The sequence below is a fragment of the Camellia sinensis genome, chromosome 3 (assembly GCF_055761805.1).
Source record: "Camellia sinensis isolate YWXY chromosome 3, ASM5576180v1, whole genome shotgun sequence".
Classification (NCBI taxonomy): domain Eukaryota; kingdom Viridiplantae; phylum Streptophyta; class Magnoliopsida; order Ericales; family Theaceae; genus Camellia; species Camellia sinensis.
The window spans coordinates 182,178,160-182,196,907 of NC_138963.1; the positions used below are offsets into that span (position 1 = coordinate 182,178,160).

An 18,748-nucleotide genomic window follows, 5' to 3' on the forward strand; every position below is an offset into this window, starting at 1 on the left:
ACTTGAGGATTGATTAGGCGGTTGTTGTTTTACCATTTTTGGGTTTTCAATGAATGATTGTGATATTGGACCGATCTATGCGGAGGGGATTGTAAAGCTATCATTTTTTGGATTTTTAGGTGATATTGAGTTGTCTGTGATTGGAAATTTGATGATGTAGTTTCCAGTTTCGGGCCTGTGATTCTGTGATTTTAAACCTTAGTGTGGACGCGCCCGAAAGTCCCGGGGGAATCCCGTTTTGTTCATTGGGCTCACTACAGTTTGGACTCAAATGTCACGGTTCTTAATCTAATCTTGCAAAGTGCAATGCGAGATTGATAAATCACCAAAGAGTCCAAATCTAGAAAATCGTTTTAGAAAACTGATTTTTAGAAAGAAGTGCCAAACATGGACTGCTTTGCCAGATACAGAGTCGCCACCTAAATATTTTATTTTTGAAAAATTTAGGAAACCCTGACTCGTGCCTAAAGCCACGTGTCCGTCATCACCAAAGTTGCCTCGGCTCGGGAACTTGGGTACGAGAGGGGAAGGTCATGCAATGAGCACCCCCACTTGCCCGATCAAAGATCGACTTTTATTAACATGATATCTTGTTTTTGAAAACACATGTGCTCTTATTCCTGTTATTGACCTAGAATTATTATGTGATGCGCACAGCATACAAGTATAGACTAGATCACCTAAGTTGGAACATCTCATGTTTGTTTTTTAAAGCGGTTTGCTACTCGCAAGTAGGCTAAAATGAAGATTTTTTCACCCTCAAGTGGGCTTAGAAAACATGGTGATTTGCCACTCTCAAGTGGGCTTAAAACTCGCAATCAATGAATTGTTCCAATTCAAGTAATTCAACCTTCACCTACAGGCATTTAGGCAGTTATATCACATAAGCAGTTAGCCTCATGACACGCATGCTATCATGGCAGTCACTTACACACATGCAAGGATGCTAAAGCATAAACACTCACCGAGTACTGCAAGCCAAAACAGAAGATAGTTAGTAATCATGCATGATCCTAGCTATGTCAAGAATGCCTAATGCAACACATGCAAAATGCAACTAAGATAGGCTCGGCTATTCTAAAATGTCATGTGAAATGCAACTTGATACATGTATTCAAACAGGAATTGAAATACAATGCAGTTAGTATGATGCGCTGAGCCCGGTGCATGCAAGACAGATGAATGAATGTGAACATGCGAGCATAAGAATGCTAACCAAAACATGACCTAGAACTAACCATCAAAAGCAGGTAAGTAAAAAGGAGAAAGGCGTGGGGTTGGAAGACATGTACACACTCACGCACACTTATTACAAAATTCGCCCTCTCGACGGAGGGTCCAAATGAATAATACAGAACCAACTAGCTAATCTAAGCTAATCTAATTAAACTAGTTATTACACAACATAATGAATAGCAAGCTACAGCTAATTATTACACAACTCTAACTAATTAACAAATTAACTAAGTTAGGAATTAAATAAGCATATAAACTACATGATGTAGGCTACCTCAGCTCTGTTTTGGATGACAAAGGACGCATGCATGCTCGAGTCGCCTTGTTTGGAAATCCCTCGCGACACCCCGACTTGCCTCTGTTTGCAATTGATCTCAGAACACTGCACAAAGCTCCAGAAGGCTGAAACTCCACCCTGGGAATCTGTGGGAAGGCTACCGACCAGCTATCAGCCTTGGAGACCACTTGCTGACCACTTTTGTGGTGAAAAACCAGAAAAAGTGGTCGGCTAGCCACTAAATCTGGTCGACCGACCAGTTTCTGCCCCTGGTTTCTGGTTTTCTGCAACAAAAGGCAAGAGAGAGATGGCAAAGTATTCGCAACACATGTGTGCACGACCACTCTCCCCATTATTGCATAAGCTTAAGGGAGTATAGTTCTCGATCCTCGGGCCATCAATCACGCATCTTGATGCATGATGGCCGAGGAGCCGAATTGTGCAACTCAATATGAAATGAATGCACATACAAGCACCTAAAGCCAACAACTCCGTCATGGGTAGTCAAGAGTGTCGACGACCGGGAATCGAGGCACGTTTCATCATTTCAAGCATGAAACGTCCCTCGTTCCCCGTGTTTGGACTAACCCCTATTCCAAACACAATGCAATGCAACTAAGTCATGCAAACATACAAAGGATAATATGCAAACATGCAACTAGCATACACAATGCTATGAACTAACATTGGCATACTCAATGCACATGACACTTAGCATACACAATGCACATAGAAACTAACATACACAATGAGATGAACAAGGCATGCACAATGCAATGATCAATCATGCGACAACATGGCATACTCAATGCTATGAACTACAATGGCATACTCAATGCAAAATGGACTTAAACCAAAATGGATAGGCCTCAGCCACACCCAAATCAGTGGCTAATAGATTATGGAAATAAGGCATCAAAACACATACGATCATGCACAATGCAACGGCCCCAAGTCTAAGGCACAAAACACAACTTTCCAAATGCATTGAAAGGATGAAATATGGAGTGCAATGACACATGTTTCAACTCTGAAATGGCATAAAAAATGACTTCGAATTATGCAAACAACTCATGTAATGCATGTTGAATGGCTCAAGCATCGAAACTAGTGAAGTGTGTTACACTATAGGCATGCAAGGCAATACTCAAATGGCCAAACCAACTCCAAACAGACCCTATGGAGGCCCAAAACAGTAGCAAAATGAGTTGGGATGATAGCTTGAAAGGCACAACAATAAAGCTCATGCAATGGCTCACAAAATAGGGTATAAAAGCACAACTCTCAAGGACACTTAAATAGTGGAAAACATGGAAGTATGAAAACCCTATATGCTCTAAAATATCATGCTCAATGATGCTGAAACATGAAAATACCTCAAGTTAAGCATGCAAGGGACTTCAAAACTCGAAGCTAGTCAAGGCTATTACACTACAAGCATGCATGGCAAGCATCTTTTGACTAAGAGGCCTCAAAATAGAGCTAAGGCAACCCAAAATATAAACAAAACCAGGTTGGAGCATGGCCAAAATATGCTAGAATTGAGGGCCAAAACATCATGCATTCTAAGCTAGTAAACATGATTTACACTACAAGCATATGAAGCATGTGAGAGGTTAACAAACTAGCCAAAAACAGAGTCATGGTATGCCAACACTACAACAAAAGTAATCTATGGTGATGAAAAGTAGTGAAGAAAATAATTTTCGTCACTAAATAAGAATAATCCGTGACGAATTATTAAATTTTGTCACATATAATAAAAAATAAAAATAATAGGTGACGAAATTTGTTTTCGTCAACAAATATTTCTTTTTAAGTGAGGAAAAATTTAGTTTTGTCACTGAAGGTTTTCCCGCTAATTTTTTTTTTGTTGGCGCCAAAATTTGAGACTTTTGGTGAGAAATTTTTTTTGTCACCAATTATAAAATTATTAGCGAGAAATATATTTTCGTCACCAATAATTTTGTATATATATATTTTTTGAGAAACTTGATTTTAAATATTTTAAGACCATTTGGTGAGAAATATATTTTTGTCACTAATAATTTTTAATACTTTGAGACTTTTTGGTGAAGAAATTATTTTGTCACCAATTTTGGAGGAAAATTTTTGACATATTGGGCGATAATGGAAAAAATAGACAACTAACTTTTTTCTCATTTTTTATTTTTATTTATCAATTTCTCTCTCTCTCTCTCTCTCTCTCTCTCTCAAAACAAAACACAAGCTAATTAACTCTCTAAACCTATGGTGACGAAAAGTAATGAATAAAATATTTTGTCACTAAATAAGAATAATCCGTGACGAATTATAAAATTTTGTCACATATAATAAAAAGAAAAATAATAGGTAACGAAATTTATTTTCGTCAATAAATACTTATTTTTAGATGAGAAAAAATTAAATTTCGTCACCAAAGATATTTCCTCTAATTTTGTTAAGTGGCGCCAAAATTTTGAGACTTCCATTTTTTTGGGCAGTTGGCTCGACAGCAGTGTCCATCACCGTTTCGCTCATCATCTCTTTGCTCACTTCCATTTTCTAACTCGTCTCTTTGAGGCTTCGATTAGCAAAACGATATTAACAACTCCACTTAACAGTGTCAGGCAGAGGGAGGAAGATAAAGGAAGGTACACACTCATACTCTTCTCTTCTCTTCTCTCTCTCTGAGATTTTGCCCTAAACACATCTCATTTGGGGCATCTCTCTGTCTCTCTCAATTTGCCCTAAACATATCTAGGGCAACTCTCTCTCTCTCTCACACACACAAATTTGCGAACGAGATTGAGTCAGGCCGAGTCGAGTTACATAGTTATTCTGATGAGTCATCGCTCGAGTGGGAGACTGAGTCGAAGAGGAGTCAGACCTCATTTGGGTCGGCAGCAAAGACAAAGCACGGCAAGGTCGAGAGGAAGAAAGGAACTCCGTGGACAGAAGAAGAACACAGGTACATTTTCTGGGTTGTTTAGATTCTTTTCTTGGCTACCAAACAGAGTGTTTTCTTGGGGGACAAACAGATCATCTAGTTATGGACATGAGTTTCTTGATTGAATTGTTTTTTTTGTTTCCCTCTTTTGATTTTCTGGCTGATGGGTATAATATTATTATCTTCGAGCAACGGGATCAATCCTTCTTGCTCATAAAATTATGTAGTAATCAATTGTGTGGGTGCTGCAGGTAGTGTTGATAGAGAATGATATAGATGTGAGACCATTTACTTCTCAAGTTTTGTCATGTTTGCGGCCATTACCTTCGTCTGTGTCTTCTGAAGATTTGGCAAATCCTATTAGGTAGGATTTGCGTCATATACGTGTCTTTAGTGTGGATCCTCCAAGTATGTGATCTATAGATTTATCAGACCTTTTCTTTCTTAATACCCTTTTAGTTTTGCATGAGGCCAAATAGTATTCTTTTTAGTGTAGGCAAATACCAAACTCTGTACAAATATTATTTTTCTGTTTCTGCAGGATGCAAAGATATTGATGATGCATTACATAATGGAAATTTTGAAGTTGGAGTTCGTATCCTTTGACCTTTTGGTTCTTCCACGTATGTTGACCTTATAACTATCATGGAAATTATTGGAACACATTAATGGAAGCAAATAGCACTTTAATATCAAAACCATGACAGCAAAATTTTTTATATGTGACAAGAGGGAACTTCTGACACGACGGAGAACGATCTTAGAGAAGAAGTTTATGTTTCAAGTTTGTTTTTTTGACTTTGAATGCTTATTTATGTTGAAGATTTTCCTATTAGTGGAAACTATCATTTATCTTGCTAATTACTTAGAAAAAACAAATCTTGATTATTACTAATTTGGTTGAACTTTTACCTATCTTGCTAATTACTAATTTGTTTCTTGATATGTAGAAGAGGCTGCTCTCCTCAAGGGTGTCTCTGTATGTCTACATATGGGGATGGAGACCTTTTATAGGATAGTTGGGCCATAGAGGCCAGCTCGTGCTTGAGGGTCATGCCAAGGAGTGGCAAATGTAGGTGTGGTATGTCTTTCGAGTTATTACATGAGTGTGTGCGTCCATGTATGGGATGGGGACCTTTTGTAGGATAGTTGGGCCATGAAGGCCAGCTCATCCTTGAGAGTTATGCCAAAGGGTGGCAAAGTTTGGTATCATACGCCTTAGTCAAATAGGTCTTTCTTTCTTGTCTAAGATAGGTGAAAGTGGAGCCACCTCGAGAGGGTGGACTAAGCAATTTTGCTAATCTCTCAACTTTAACTACCAATCTACAAGTTTGTGGTAATCCAGTGTGGAGTCATGGGTCGCTTGGGTGTCTCATGATTGAGGCACTGAGGGATCCATAGGCCCTACTCCCTATCTATACCTAGGCAAGCTGTGTAGCTTTAGGTGGCATTCTTGAGGCCTTGAGGCAAGGCGAGGCTATGAAGTGACGCACTGCGACTAGGTGAGAATGTGAGGCTCATGCCTTGTGATGATCCAACCCCTCTTAAGTGATGATGTGGCATGTATGTAGGGCACAAATACCTATAATATTTATTGAAAATTCATTAAGAGTGGAATTTTTTGTTGTTGCAATGTTTTAAGCGTTTACTATGAAGTTTGAGCATTGGTTGGAGGGCATCCACTTTACCTAGCGAACCTCTCACTGCTACATTGGTAGGATGAGCACTTAATTTTAGATGTAATTTTTTTGATCGTCTTATATTTTCATCATCCTTGCTTCTGATTCTCGATACATTCATGATTTAGTCTTTATTTATTTGATAAATAAAATTTTATTATTGACAACATCAAGCTGATGCTAAAAAACACCAAAAAAAAACAAAACAAAACAAAAGCCCCATGAAAGGGGAGAGACCACCTAACCAATCAAATCATCCAAAAAAATTCAAAAAAGCAAACAAATCCAGGTCCACCATACATGTAACCCAGCTATACAAAACTACAAAAAGCCTATTTTCTAACCACGAAAGAGAACAAGCCATCCCTTGAAAAATACACTAATTCCTTTCCAACCAAACCAACCACATTAAACACAACGGGGCCATGGACCAAGCCTTCTAACGCCACTTCCCAACCTGACCCCTTCTCTAACTCCAGAGGACTGCCATCACTCTACTTTGTTGAACCCAAACCACTCCAAAAAGAGAAAAAATAAGCACCCAAATATGATATGGCACAGGTCAATGGATAATAAGCAAATGATCCAAACTCCAATGTAGTCTTTACTTTTTTGTGCAATAGTAATTTTCTAATTGTCTTCTTGACTATTTTGCATGAATACTTGTAAAAAATTGTGTACCCTGGGTTTGATTCACTTCTTGGTTTCTTCAGTGTACACATGCTTAGTCCCTGTTTGTTGTTGAGCTCAAATGGGCTTTTGTTTTCCTTCGGACTTCATTACTGTGTCAGCCATCTTACAGATTTTCCAAGAATCTTTTTTTTTTTAATTTTTAATTTTTTATATATTTTGCTTAGATTAGGGCTAATGTTGCTCTTAATACATCCAATTGTCTAAAGGTGGTTCTCAGTTTTTATCAGTTAGGCATGGAGCTTTTTGTCAATCCTTAATAAAATTTAAACAGATATTGTTGATGTTACAAATTTTGTACACCCTGGAACCCCTCTTGATGATGAGGCTACACAAAGGGGCACATCAGTCTACCTTGTTGAGCGGCAAATTGACATGCTTCCTAAACCTTTAACAAAAGGTAATATTTCATTTCCATTAACTTTGTTGAATTTGTTAGTTGCACATACAACTAATTTATTTTATGGCTAGTTGTTTGTTAGTTTTAAAATTTCTTAATTGTCACAGGAGCTCTTGGATAGCTCACTCAATAAAAGTTTTATATTGCAGATATTTGTTCTTTTTGAGCTAATGTGGAGAGACTAGCATTCTCTGTTATCTGGGTAATTATTGAATCTGTGGTGGTTATGATTCAGCTTTCTTTTTCTAGTGAGTTGTAAGTATACATGTATCTGATTGACCTGAAAAACACTGGTTCTTGTTACTCTCTCCGATACCCAAACATGCAATATCAATATCTGTGGATTATGGTGTCAATTTGATACCTTATTAATTATTAATATATTATAGTTATGTGGCCAATCCCATTTTTAATTGTGAGTACACCCATTTTACCGTTTAGTCTATTAAACCATAAAATATTACTTGTAATGCTAATAGTTCCAATACAAATGGAGCTTATTGAGGTTGTTGGGTTGTGAGTCAAGTTGTTCAACTGATCTGGATGAGCTGAGATGAGAAAAAGATAGAATATAAAAGAAAGTTGAATAGTTGCTAAATACTGATAAACTTTAGAAAACAGATGCCATTTTTTTTCCTTATCTTAGAGGTCCCTGTGTTCAATTAGTCCAATCATGTGGTTCATTTTTGTGTTAAAAAAACAACTGACCTGAGATTTAGGTTTTTTATTGTTGGAACAAAGGGCTGTTTTGATTTTAGAATGCTTTAGTTAATTAATCTTTTTCACCATAATTACTTTTTGCACATGTTGCATCTTTTCCATTCTTGTTTTCACACTTTACACTTCCTTTAGTTGTACCAATGAATGGTGTTGGCTCAGAGTTTTATTTTGATTTTTTACATAATATTGGCTCATAATTGAGCCCTTAAGTGTTAGAAACATGCAACGGATTACTTGCTAAAGGAATGCTTACCAAAGGGCATTTGTGTTTTTATGTATCTGTTTTTGTGTTTACATATATTTATTTCCCTATCTTGGTGGTTTGTGTGTATTCGTGTGTGTTTGTGAATTCAAGTTTTGGACCTTTTTTTGACATTATTTGAATTTCAGGAAATGACACCTGAAGCGAAGATTATTTCTACAAGATTCACGAAAAGTGTCATCAAGTCGTGTGCCGCATTGTCTTATGTAGAAGCTCAAGCCAGGATGGATGATAGGTGCTATATCTAATTTTTCTTGTTATACCTTACCCCTTAAATAACATAGTAAAAAACTTATGAGATAAAGATAGTTTCAGCTTTATGTAGTCTCTATAGTATGATCATGTTTACCACTAAATCTTTGGCCATCATTTTCTTACAACATGAATCAACTACCATTTTTCATTGGAGATGGCTAAATTATCTCAATGCAGCTATAACACACAACATTTATTTTAAAGCTTTGCTTGTGACCATGGAAAAGTTAACAAGGCATAGTACAGAGTAGCAATACTTGATGTGTAATATGACATTCAAAGAATTTGATGTACCAATTATCTAGATTTAGAATACCCAGAGAAGGCCGAGGTTACTCATAATAAACAAGATATATTGAATTCTTACCAGGATTTTTGTTCTGACACAAATTGTGTTCAGATTTTTCATGGTGGATTGATTGATTATTTGTTCATACTTCAGTGATACATGTGTACAATGAATCCAAGTTTCAATATCTTGAGAAGATATATATATATATATATATATATATATATATCAAGGCAAATGGAAGTCCAACCCAGTTGTGTAAAATTTTCACATGAATTGGAGTGAGAGATGTCAAGGATTGAGACCAACCCATACGCTATATGGCCACCAGTATTATGAATGCATAGGTTGCTTGTGTCTACACGGTCATTGCATGAGTATGGAAACCCTTGCCACCCTTGTTAATTCAAGTGTACGCAAGTTTTATTGAACCTTTGACCTGACAAATGATTGAACACCAAAGGAACTTTTTGAAAAGGCATGCTTTTGATTGTTATTTAATTGACTAAATGATAAAGCTGGTAAGTCAGTCAAATTGCTTCATATTACTAGTTTCTATGTTGTGGTGGCTTGAGAATGTTACATTGGTGCTTAGTAATATTATAAACAAAAGATAAAAACAATCTTGAATCTTGATTAAGAAAGATAATGGGCATTTGACCCTTTGATATCCAGTTACCTGCGTAAGTTTATACATTTAGACTTGCTTTGGGTCTGTTCTTGCCCCTAAGGTTATCTGCATTTATTTATTTATTGTATTTGAAGCTTCCTGCCTACCAGTTTCCATATTGATGACTTTTTTCTACATGTATATTGTAGCCACTTGATGGATCCGTTAACTACAGATTTGAGAAATATGAATGTTTTGGTAAAGGTATTCATACTTAGGTCGATACTTACTGTCATTTATTCATTTGAGTATTGGTTAAATGTGAATGGACTCTGTTTTTGCAGGTAATGAGGCAGAGGCGTATTGATAGAGGAGCATTGACTCTTGCCTCTGCTGAAGTGAAATTTCAGATTGATACTGAAACTCATGACCCTCTGGATATTGGTATGTTGACTTGACCTTTTTAAACAAAGAAAGTTGATTTAGTCTAGCTGTTAAGAGGTAGCCAATACCATTTGTAGGATTAATCCATGAATGAGACTTGGAGCCATTGTTGTCATTAAATATATTGTTGCTTGTTCGTTGTTATCCTTCCTCTGCACACTCTAGAATTCCTTCAGGACTCAAAGGCCCAAATCATTCTATATAAACTGGCTGTCTGGGGTTCCATTACAGTTTTCGTCCAACTCATGGTGGTTTATCCTTGAATATGGGTATAACTCCATTCTTTTGTCCTTTTACTGTCAGGGATTGCCATTTTTTTCCATTTTTAATGCTACTTACAATTCATTGTGCAGATGTGGCTACAACTATGATATTAACTTATCCACCCAAAAACTATGATATTAACACTTGGACCTGTGATTGATTTTCTTCTGGCCAATCAGAATGCACTGGAACCTCGTAATATTAATTGGGCAAAGGTAATTTATTGGTAGATTGTTCTGTATTTTATTTTTATTATCTATCTATTGAAATTGTAATTGTTTGGACATGTTTAGGCTAAGAAAATGCTAAAAAATATGAGGGTTAAGACAAGGCTCAACAACATGGAATTTAAGATCATAGCCTTAAATTCAGCAACTTTGTGGACTAATTTGGCAGTTAATTGTTCTTGTTTTATTCTTTTAAAGCAACTCTTCACCCCCATCCAAATAGAACGGTGGGTAGTTGTCATATGATGAAAAAAATGCTTTAAGCTTTTTATGTATAATGACATGTGGGAATCCCTTGATTTTCTTCACCCCATCCCCATCCCCCTTTTTATTTTTATTTATTTTTTAAATTTTAGCAGTTGAAGGTTCGGGAAGCAGAAAAGAATCAGTGTAAAGATATCGTGAGAAGTGAAAAGACAAGTATCTTAAATGTCTAAGCTGCTCTTTCTGTCAATCAGATTGAACTACAAAGAGTCCATTTTGCTTCTTTCTTTTCTTTTTTTGTTACTCACATTCCTGTTAGCTGAATATTCAAGAGCAAGAAAAAGGTGGCAAACCCTTCGTCTGCTAGTTTGGACATTTACTTAAACCATCAGATGGGGAATCAGACCCAGAATGAGCTCTCAAATAGGAGTGATGCATGCTCTCCACCCCAAATTAGACCACCCAACACTCCTACCTGGTGTAGCTCAGTGGATAATATAGTGAAGAATACAATCTTTCTGTTGCTCTCAATGACAAAGGTAATGTTTTTTGTTGCTTTTGTTTATTATTATTATTATTATTGGGTGATTGTTAAACCCACAACCTTTTGGGCAGTATCCACAACCCCTTTATCACTACGTGGGACCCACCCATTTGAGAGAGAAGGCCTTGCATTCCTGTGATATGGAACTATCATTATTCAAAATGTTCAGATAAATTCATGCTGCTACACTTGCACATGCTCAATCTGACACGAAAATTTCAAATTACAAATTCATACAGCTCCAAATATTAAATCTACATTTGAACTGACTTGTAAGAAGTATGTTAGTTAAATATTATTGGAATTATTGATAGAAACAACTTATTCAATTATAATAGCAGTATTGCCCAGAAGCTGAATTTTAGTGGCCAGTGGACAGATAATTATACCAAAAGCATACTTAATAATTTTTAGTGGCCAGTGGACTGATCATTGTGAACCACATGCCACTGCCAATATTTTTTTTTAGATTACAAAACAAAAAAAGTGATTCATTAGGGCTCTAATTTTTAACGTTATAACTTGTTAATAATTTCTTTAAAAATTTATCTTGTATATGCATATGAAAATTTGGTAATGATGTTGAATTTTTATAAAAAGAAGATAAACATAAGAAACTAAGAATGTCATTTCATGCTGCTCTTCCATACACTGGCTTTGGTTCACATCGTTTACTACCTCTGGCCCTTTAGTAAAAAGTGTTGAATTGTGTTATATTTTGTTTATGACTAGAAATGAAGTTTAATTTGTTTATTCATTCATTTTTCTTTTAATTGTCCTCCCCCCCCCCCCCCTCTCTCTTCTTGGAGGGAGAAGGGGGAGTGGTGGGGAAGGTGGGGAAAGATGGAAAGAAAGAAAAATGAAATTTTAGGAGAGGTTAAAATTTGTGTGTTAGTTTGAATGCATTTAGGCTTAAGTTAACTTCAAGGCTTCTGCATAATTTCCCATGCTATATCTAACTTTCCCAATGTGGTGTATGGATGTATCTAGTTATGTAATACTTTCAATATTAGATTGGCATCATTTATCGGACATGGATATTCCTCTGTCTAGCTTTATTGCTTCATTAAATGAATTGACATGACTCATGAAGTTTTTTTTTTCTTCTTCTGCAAATTGTGCCTCCCTTAATACCTTTGATTACCTTCAAGATGTCAGGGAGCATTACATACAATGGACATAGTTTAAATGAGTTTGTTCCTTAGAGGACATCTGCTTATGTCAGTCAACAAGATTGGCATGTGGCAGAGATGATAGTAAGGAAGACTTTTGACTTCTCAGCTGGTTGTCAGGGTGTTGGATATAAATATGGTAAGCTATGGAAGATAGTGTGTGCATGCTTGTGTATGTGTAGAGGTCACCTAAATGCTGAGCAATGATAATCTGCAACAGATATGCTTCTGGAACTTTCATGAAGAGAGAAAACTGCTGGAATAAAACCTGATGAAGATCCTGATATACTTATGAAGGTACATATTGTTTACAAATGGAATATTTTTTCTTGTTATCCAAAAATATTATTTGAGTTAATTATTTATTTATACTGCTATATTTCTATGTTTTCGATCTTGTAATGTTTGTTGAGTAATTTTCAGGGCTTGCTTAAATAATATGTTTGTAGTCTGTACTCTGTACTCTGTAACACATAGTAATGTTGCTAGTCTTAAATTTATGAATTTGTTGATATCTTACTATCACAAGTTAAGATTCCAGGAAGTGGGATTTACCCTATATTGTTTTACCTGAAACTACTTTTGTGAATTGGTCTGTGTGGGCAGGTGATGTGTACAAAATACCTTCAAGAAAGAAAAGATTTGGTCCAAGCATTTCACAAGGATATAAAACTCTCTGATCTTCCCAAGATAACTCAAGTTTTTGTATCTCTTATTTTGTCTGTCACCATATTATTTAGCTCCTGCTTTGTTTCTCAGTTACTAGTTTGATTGGCTAGCTAATGGTGTAATTTCTCCATGATGTAGCCCATGTTAATAATCTAGGGAGATCAAGATCAGATACTTCCACTGGAATTGGTGCACAGATTAAAAAGGTCAATACAAATAATTTTTTAATTTTAGTAACATTTTTTAGATGTAAGGTTTTGTATTTTGGCCCTCTCCGGTTTCCAAGAGGTTGGAGGAAAAGAAAATGACAACTTGTAACCTTTTTTATTTGCAAGATTTCTCGAGTTTTAATATCATATGTCTTCTTGGCAACCAAGTGGGGCATTTGCATTTTCTAATGTTTTGAATTGCTTTAAAGTTTTAGGCTTGATTCATTTTCATTGAATCATGTTCCGTTAATTTTTTCAAGCATCTGGGTGAGAACACACAACTAGTGATCATAAAGAATGCAAGTCATGCAATCAATGTAGAGAAGTCGCAAGAGATGTTCAAACATTTGAAGTCATTCCTTGTCGATCCTCTTCCTCCTGAACTCGAAAGCAATGGCAACAATGCCAAGACAGACTAAAGGATTTAGGATAAAAAGGGAATTCGAATCAGGAGCTGTTCTGACCATCCTCATGTGGGTCATACAGAGTGTTTCGGACAACACAAGTGATTTTGAGGTTTGAAAGTTTTCATTACAGATTCTTAAAAAGACATGTATTTTATACAGTAAATAGTGCATATAAAATGAGTCCCATTGGACCTGTGCAAGCATGGTAAATTACTGACTTGAATTTAGGTTTGATGACTATTGCAGAGGCTCTTTAACTATTAGTTGGATAATGAACTATTTGCCTTAAGGAGTGATAAAAGCCTGTTGCTTGCTGAGGCAGTATATTTCTCGAATTTTGTTATTTATTGACTAATCAGTTGTTTATTCTTATGTCCTATTCTTATGAAGCCCTGGATTTTTTTATTTGCAGGTTTATGATCATCGAATATATCAATATTTAGTGAGCCCTTTGGAGCCATTGTCTATTATAAAAGATGATGAGCATATTGTAGCCTATAGACTTCCAAAAAGTCAGGCAGAATTAACAAGACTAGGGATATGTCATTGTGACTTAGAAAAGTGAGTGATCTTTTTTGAAACCATAGCAATGAGATTTCCACTGGGTTAAGTTTCAAAAAACATGTGCATATTTTATTTTTTGACTATGATTTATTATGATTGGCATGCAAAAGTTTGATTGTTGATTTTTAACTTGTGAGAGAGAATTAGATTTGGTGGTTGTTTTCAAAGATTAGAACCCAACATGCATGAAAAACCCATTGTCGTGAATCAAATGTACCTCAATGCTACGTTATATTTTGGAGCTATTTTATATATATATATATATATATATATATATTCTGCCATTAGTGATACTGATATATGGTATTCTTGCAGTCTTTTGGCATCTTATGTTATCCGTGTTGCTTTATCATCAAAGATCATCTCAACTCTTTGAAGTTCTGATTTGTTAGATGCATTTTTACTAAATTGGTTTATAAAATAAAATTATTTATATATGAGTTTAGATGTAATTGATAATATATTAATGTTTTCTTTGTCTATTTTCTTTGCAGATTGGTTTTTGATGACGTTTGGAAGTATACTTGCAAATGAAGATCAACTGTTGAATTTTGTTTCCTGAACTGATACTTAGTTGTAGTTGCAAATCAAGATTGAGTGTTGATTTTTTTTTGTGGATTCCATGTTAGTTTATTTTGGGATTTGCTTTGGTGGTTTTTTTGTTATACTTAATGGTTTATATTATTAAAGTTGTTTGATGGATATATTTTGATTTATAATATAATTTGTTTATTGATTTTTTTTGTGGAGTGATGTATAATAGCTAGTGGTTTTTTAGTACAATTAAAAGACTATTGGGATATGAGCAGGAATATTTGTGAAATAATAATTGAAATTGAAATTGAAATATAAAATATGGAACAGGTTTAGTAACGAATTTGTTTCGTCATTTGTACTTGTTATTATGACAAAGTGATTATTCATCATTAATAAACATTTTTTGTGACAATTTATTGCAGCGCATATATGGAAGTTTTCATTGATTTTGTTGTTTGGTGACGAAATATTTCGTCACGTATATAAATATATTTGCAACGAAATATATTTCGTCACCCATGTATGACTTATGGAGACGAAAATTTTCGTCACCATTACATCTTACTGTGACGAAATTATTTCCTCATCAATGATCAATATTCGTGACAAATTTATTCGTCAACTAAAATTATAAATATGGTATTGAATAATTATTTGGTGACGAAAATGAAAATTTTTGGCGACAAAATCCTGTTTTATTGGTGACAAAAAATTTCGTCACTGAACTAATTTCATTGGTGACGAAATTATTTTTCGTCATGGTGGTTTTTAGTGACAAACATTCAATGACGAAGCTGGTGACGAAAATATTTCGTCAAAAATATCTATAGTGACGAAATTAGCTCTTTCGAGACAAAAAAATTTCGTCATTCAAGACCCAACTTGTTGTAGTGCAAATGATGACCAAAAACCAACTGAAATATGACCAATACATACAAGAATGACATGCTACTTTGATAAGCCACAAAAGGGATTACTCTACACATGCAAGAGGCAAACCCAAAGTGACCAAACCAGTCATAGACAGAGTCTAGGCAAGCCCAAAAAGTCACCAAAAAGTGCCTGAACCGAGCCTTGAAAGTATGAAAACACATGCTCCTTTGGTAGGCCAAAAAATACAAGAAAGCAAGACCAAAAGAGAGAGGGTCACCCCTCTCTGATTTAGGGCCTCAAAACCACATGCCAACCACTGATAATCCACTGGATTTCAGTGGCTAAAAGGCTATGCAAGGGTTAACTCAAAGGCCTTATAGCATGGCACAAAACAAGGCCAAATACGGCATGCAAGAGGGAAGATGACCCTCAGCACCAAAAGGGCCTTAAACAAACATGAAAAACACTTAAATATTGAGCTTTTTTCAGTTGACAACAAAGCTCAAATAAGCATGCAAGTATGGCTAAGAAAGTGATCAAGACAAAGCTTAAAAAGAGAGAAAAGAGATTACCCTTGGAGCTCAGCAAAACCAGCAAGTTCCTCAGCCAAAAACCAACTTTTTAATCTCCAAAAATATCCTCTAGGAACCTCAGTTCAATGGTAAGGATGTATGGTTAAGAGTTGAGGTGCTAATGTGATGAACAACCCACTCTTTTGGGTCCAAACTATAGAGATATAGAGGGAAGTATATCCTTGAACCTTAAGAAATTTTCAGAACCTCTAGAATGGAGAGGGAGCCCCTCTCTTATAGAAAAAACAAAGGTTCAAGCTTCTTGGAGAAGCTAAACATGGATACAATCCCTCCATACACGTGTATGGAGGATATAGTCTGTGCCCTCCAGCTAGCACAGCTGGCATCCACACAGTCTGACAAAACAGAGGGAAAGGGGCCGACCACTTAAAGTGGTCAGCCTGCTACTTGCAATGGTTGGCCGACCACTTAAAGTGGTTTCCTAGAAAACAAAGTGGTCGGCCAGGGGAATTGGTGGTTTCCACACTGAAAGAAAGCCAATGGTGGGGTGGGAAACCAGAAAATGTGGCCTAAAGACCAAGAAAACCAGTTTCCCGACCAGAAAGTCGGCTGGTGGGGAGAAAAGTGGTCTCCAAGGAAAAAAGCTAGTTTCCCACGCTTGTACCACTTCCCAAACATGGAAAGTAAGGTTTGTACCCAAGACAAACCAAAACAGATGCAAGACGAGGGTTCGGGAGGTAAGATGCGCGGCCGGGAGCCTCAAAAACCAGCTGCCGAGCATCAAAAGTGGCGTACGACCACAGAAGTGGTCTCCCGGACCACAGTGTCCCTTTAGACAGAGGAAACAAGGTGTGTTCCAAAAATTGTGCCAAACGGAGAATGTTAAGCAGTCCCGAACCGAGGCGCACGACCGACGGCTCCAAAAATCGAAAACTAGTCTCTAAATGGGAACAGTGGCCTACAACCACGAAAAGTAGCCTACGACCACTGAGAGATGGTCTACAAGACCTCTCGCTCCCTCTTGGAAGAAAAAACAAGACTTGGTCCGCGGACCGAGTCAAAATACAAAGGGTCCCGAGGTCCAGAGGCGAGGCTCTCAGCCAAGAACTCTGAAACCTCGAAACGAGCACAACATGCGCAATCACCGAGCGCTCAATCGATGACGTCTGAGTCTTAAGGTCGGTCAAAAATGGGGTGTCTACAGCTGCCCCTTTTTGACAGAACTCGAAAGTCATAAGTGATGGGAGTGAATGTCAAAGCCCAGAGACGACCTATTTTTGACAAGGCCGAAGACTTGGACAAACAGGCGAGATAATCAAAGAGATGTGCCCGCAGGCAGGGGCAAAATGCCAAGGACATGCACAATGTCGGACATAACCTATGATCATGTAAAGAAAGCTGTAATGCAGCAAATATACACAATAAATGCAACAATTTAAGCAAGCAAATACAGACCAAACTACATCACATGCAGAAATGATGTAAGAGAATTATACAATTCTCGCTATGTCTCACGCGGAGAATACAATACCTTCTGGTTCGTTCGGTCGCACCAGCTTCAAATGAACCGTGCATACAATATCGTGCCTACAAGAGAATGAAACTTAACAAGTACAATGTAGTTAGCAACACATGCTCAACGCCATATCAAACGCGGACACCTATGATGCCGATGGAAAAGTGCATAACAATGCAAGTGAAACGTGCGTGACAATGTATGCAAAGTCTAGGTGCATGGCAATGCCCGTGAAACATGCACAACAATGCAAGTAGTGTGCATAACAATGCAGGACAAGTGCAACAATGCAGGATGTTTGAAACAAAATGCTGAGTAAAGAAATACAAGCCTTAAAGAGAGCAACTCAAACGCGATCTCCGATTTACCTCTCGAAGGGCTCACAACGTACTCAAAAAGGATACACCTTGCTCTTGGCGAGTAATGACGAGCCACGCATCGGAGACTTGAATTGAAGTTCCCGCGGAGACATTTCGCGCCGAAAAGTGCACTTTTCTTGTACTTTCTCGAGAGCCGAGGACTCCAATCATCACCAAAATACACAGGGAGAACAAAGGGACCTTGGAGACCATCCAGGAGGATGGCCGACCACCTAGGCTAGTGGCCAACCAGTTTTTGCTCACCAAGGTGGTTGGCCGACCAGGAAAACTGGTAGGCCGACCAGTTTACAGAAATTCGGGGCAGTTTAGTCTTTTAAGGCCGGATCTTTAAGTTCACTTGTCCAAAACACTTTTGCTCACACCTCCAAGGCTGAAATCAGCTCCTCTTGCTCCTTAGACCCTTTTCTCTCTCAGATCTGCACTTTATACGCATTTTCCAACGCCCCACACAAAGTTGTTTCACGAAAACTTTCGATTCTCTTTGTTTTGAACCGATTAAAATTTGTTTTCGGGGCTTCTTTCTCCATTTTCAACACTTAAGGTATGTTTGTCTCGAACTTTGGCACATTTTCTCAGGAGTTGACTTTTGTTGACTTTTTCCTTTCCCGAGAGTTGACTTTTGTTGACTTTTTGCAATTTTGGCTCATTTCGCTCATTTTTGCAGATTTCTTCAGATGGCGGATCACTTTCATCACGACGGAAGCTCTCCACATGCCGAGGACGAGCCAGACATCATGTCATTGCCTCTGAGGATTTGGCCTTTTGACCCGGAGAGATACCACCCTTAGGAGCACGTCCTACCTCCTACCACCTTTTATCACTTTACCGACTTCGATCGGCGAGCACCCGCAGACCTAT

The 18,748-nt window shown here is 37.1% G+C and overlaps 3 long non-coding RNA genes across 3 annotated transcripts; all 3 read left to right on the forward strand.

Moving 5' to 3' along the window:
• Positions 1–3,998: 3,998 nt before the first annotated feature.
• Positions 3,999–6,337, forward strand: LOC145822963 (uncharacterized). The gene is made up of 3 exons (XR_014364900.1): positions 3,999–4,463; positions 4,694–4,850; positions 4,984–6,337. It is a non-coding gene; the product is annotated as an uncharacterized LOC145822963 (long non-coding RNA).
• A 3,325-nt stretch (positions 6,338–9,662) lies between these two features.
• Positions 9,663–10,759, forward strand: LOC114261677 (uncharacterized). The gene is made up of 4 exons (XR_014364902.1): positions 9,663–9,791; positions 9,957–10,060; positions 10,145–10,270; positions 10,642–10,759. It is a non-coding gene; the product is annotated as an uncharacterized LOC114261677 (long non-coding RNA).
• A 44-nt stretch (positions 10,760–10,803) lies between these two features.
• On the forward strand, positions 10,804–12,501 carry LOC145822964 (uncharacterized). The gene is made up of 3 exons (XR_014364901.1): positions 10,804–11,025; positions 12,182–12,341; positions 12,423–12,501. It is a non-coding gene; the product is annotated as an uncharacterized LOC145822964 (long non-coding RNA).
• Positions 12,502–18,748: the final 6,247 nt, after the last annotated feature.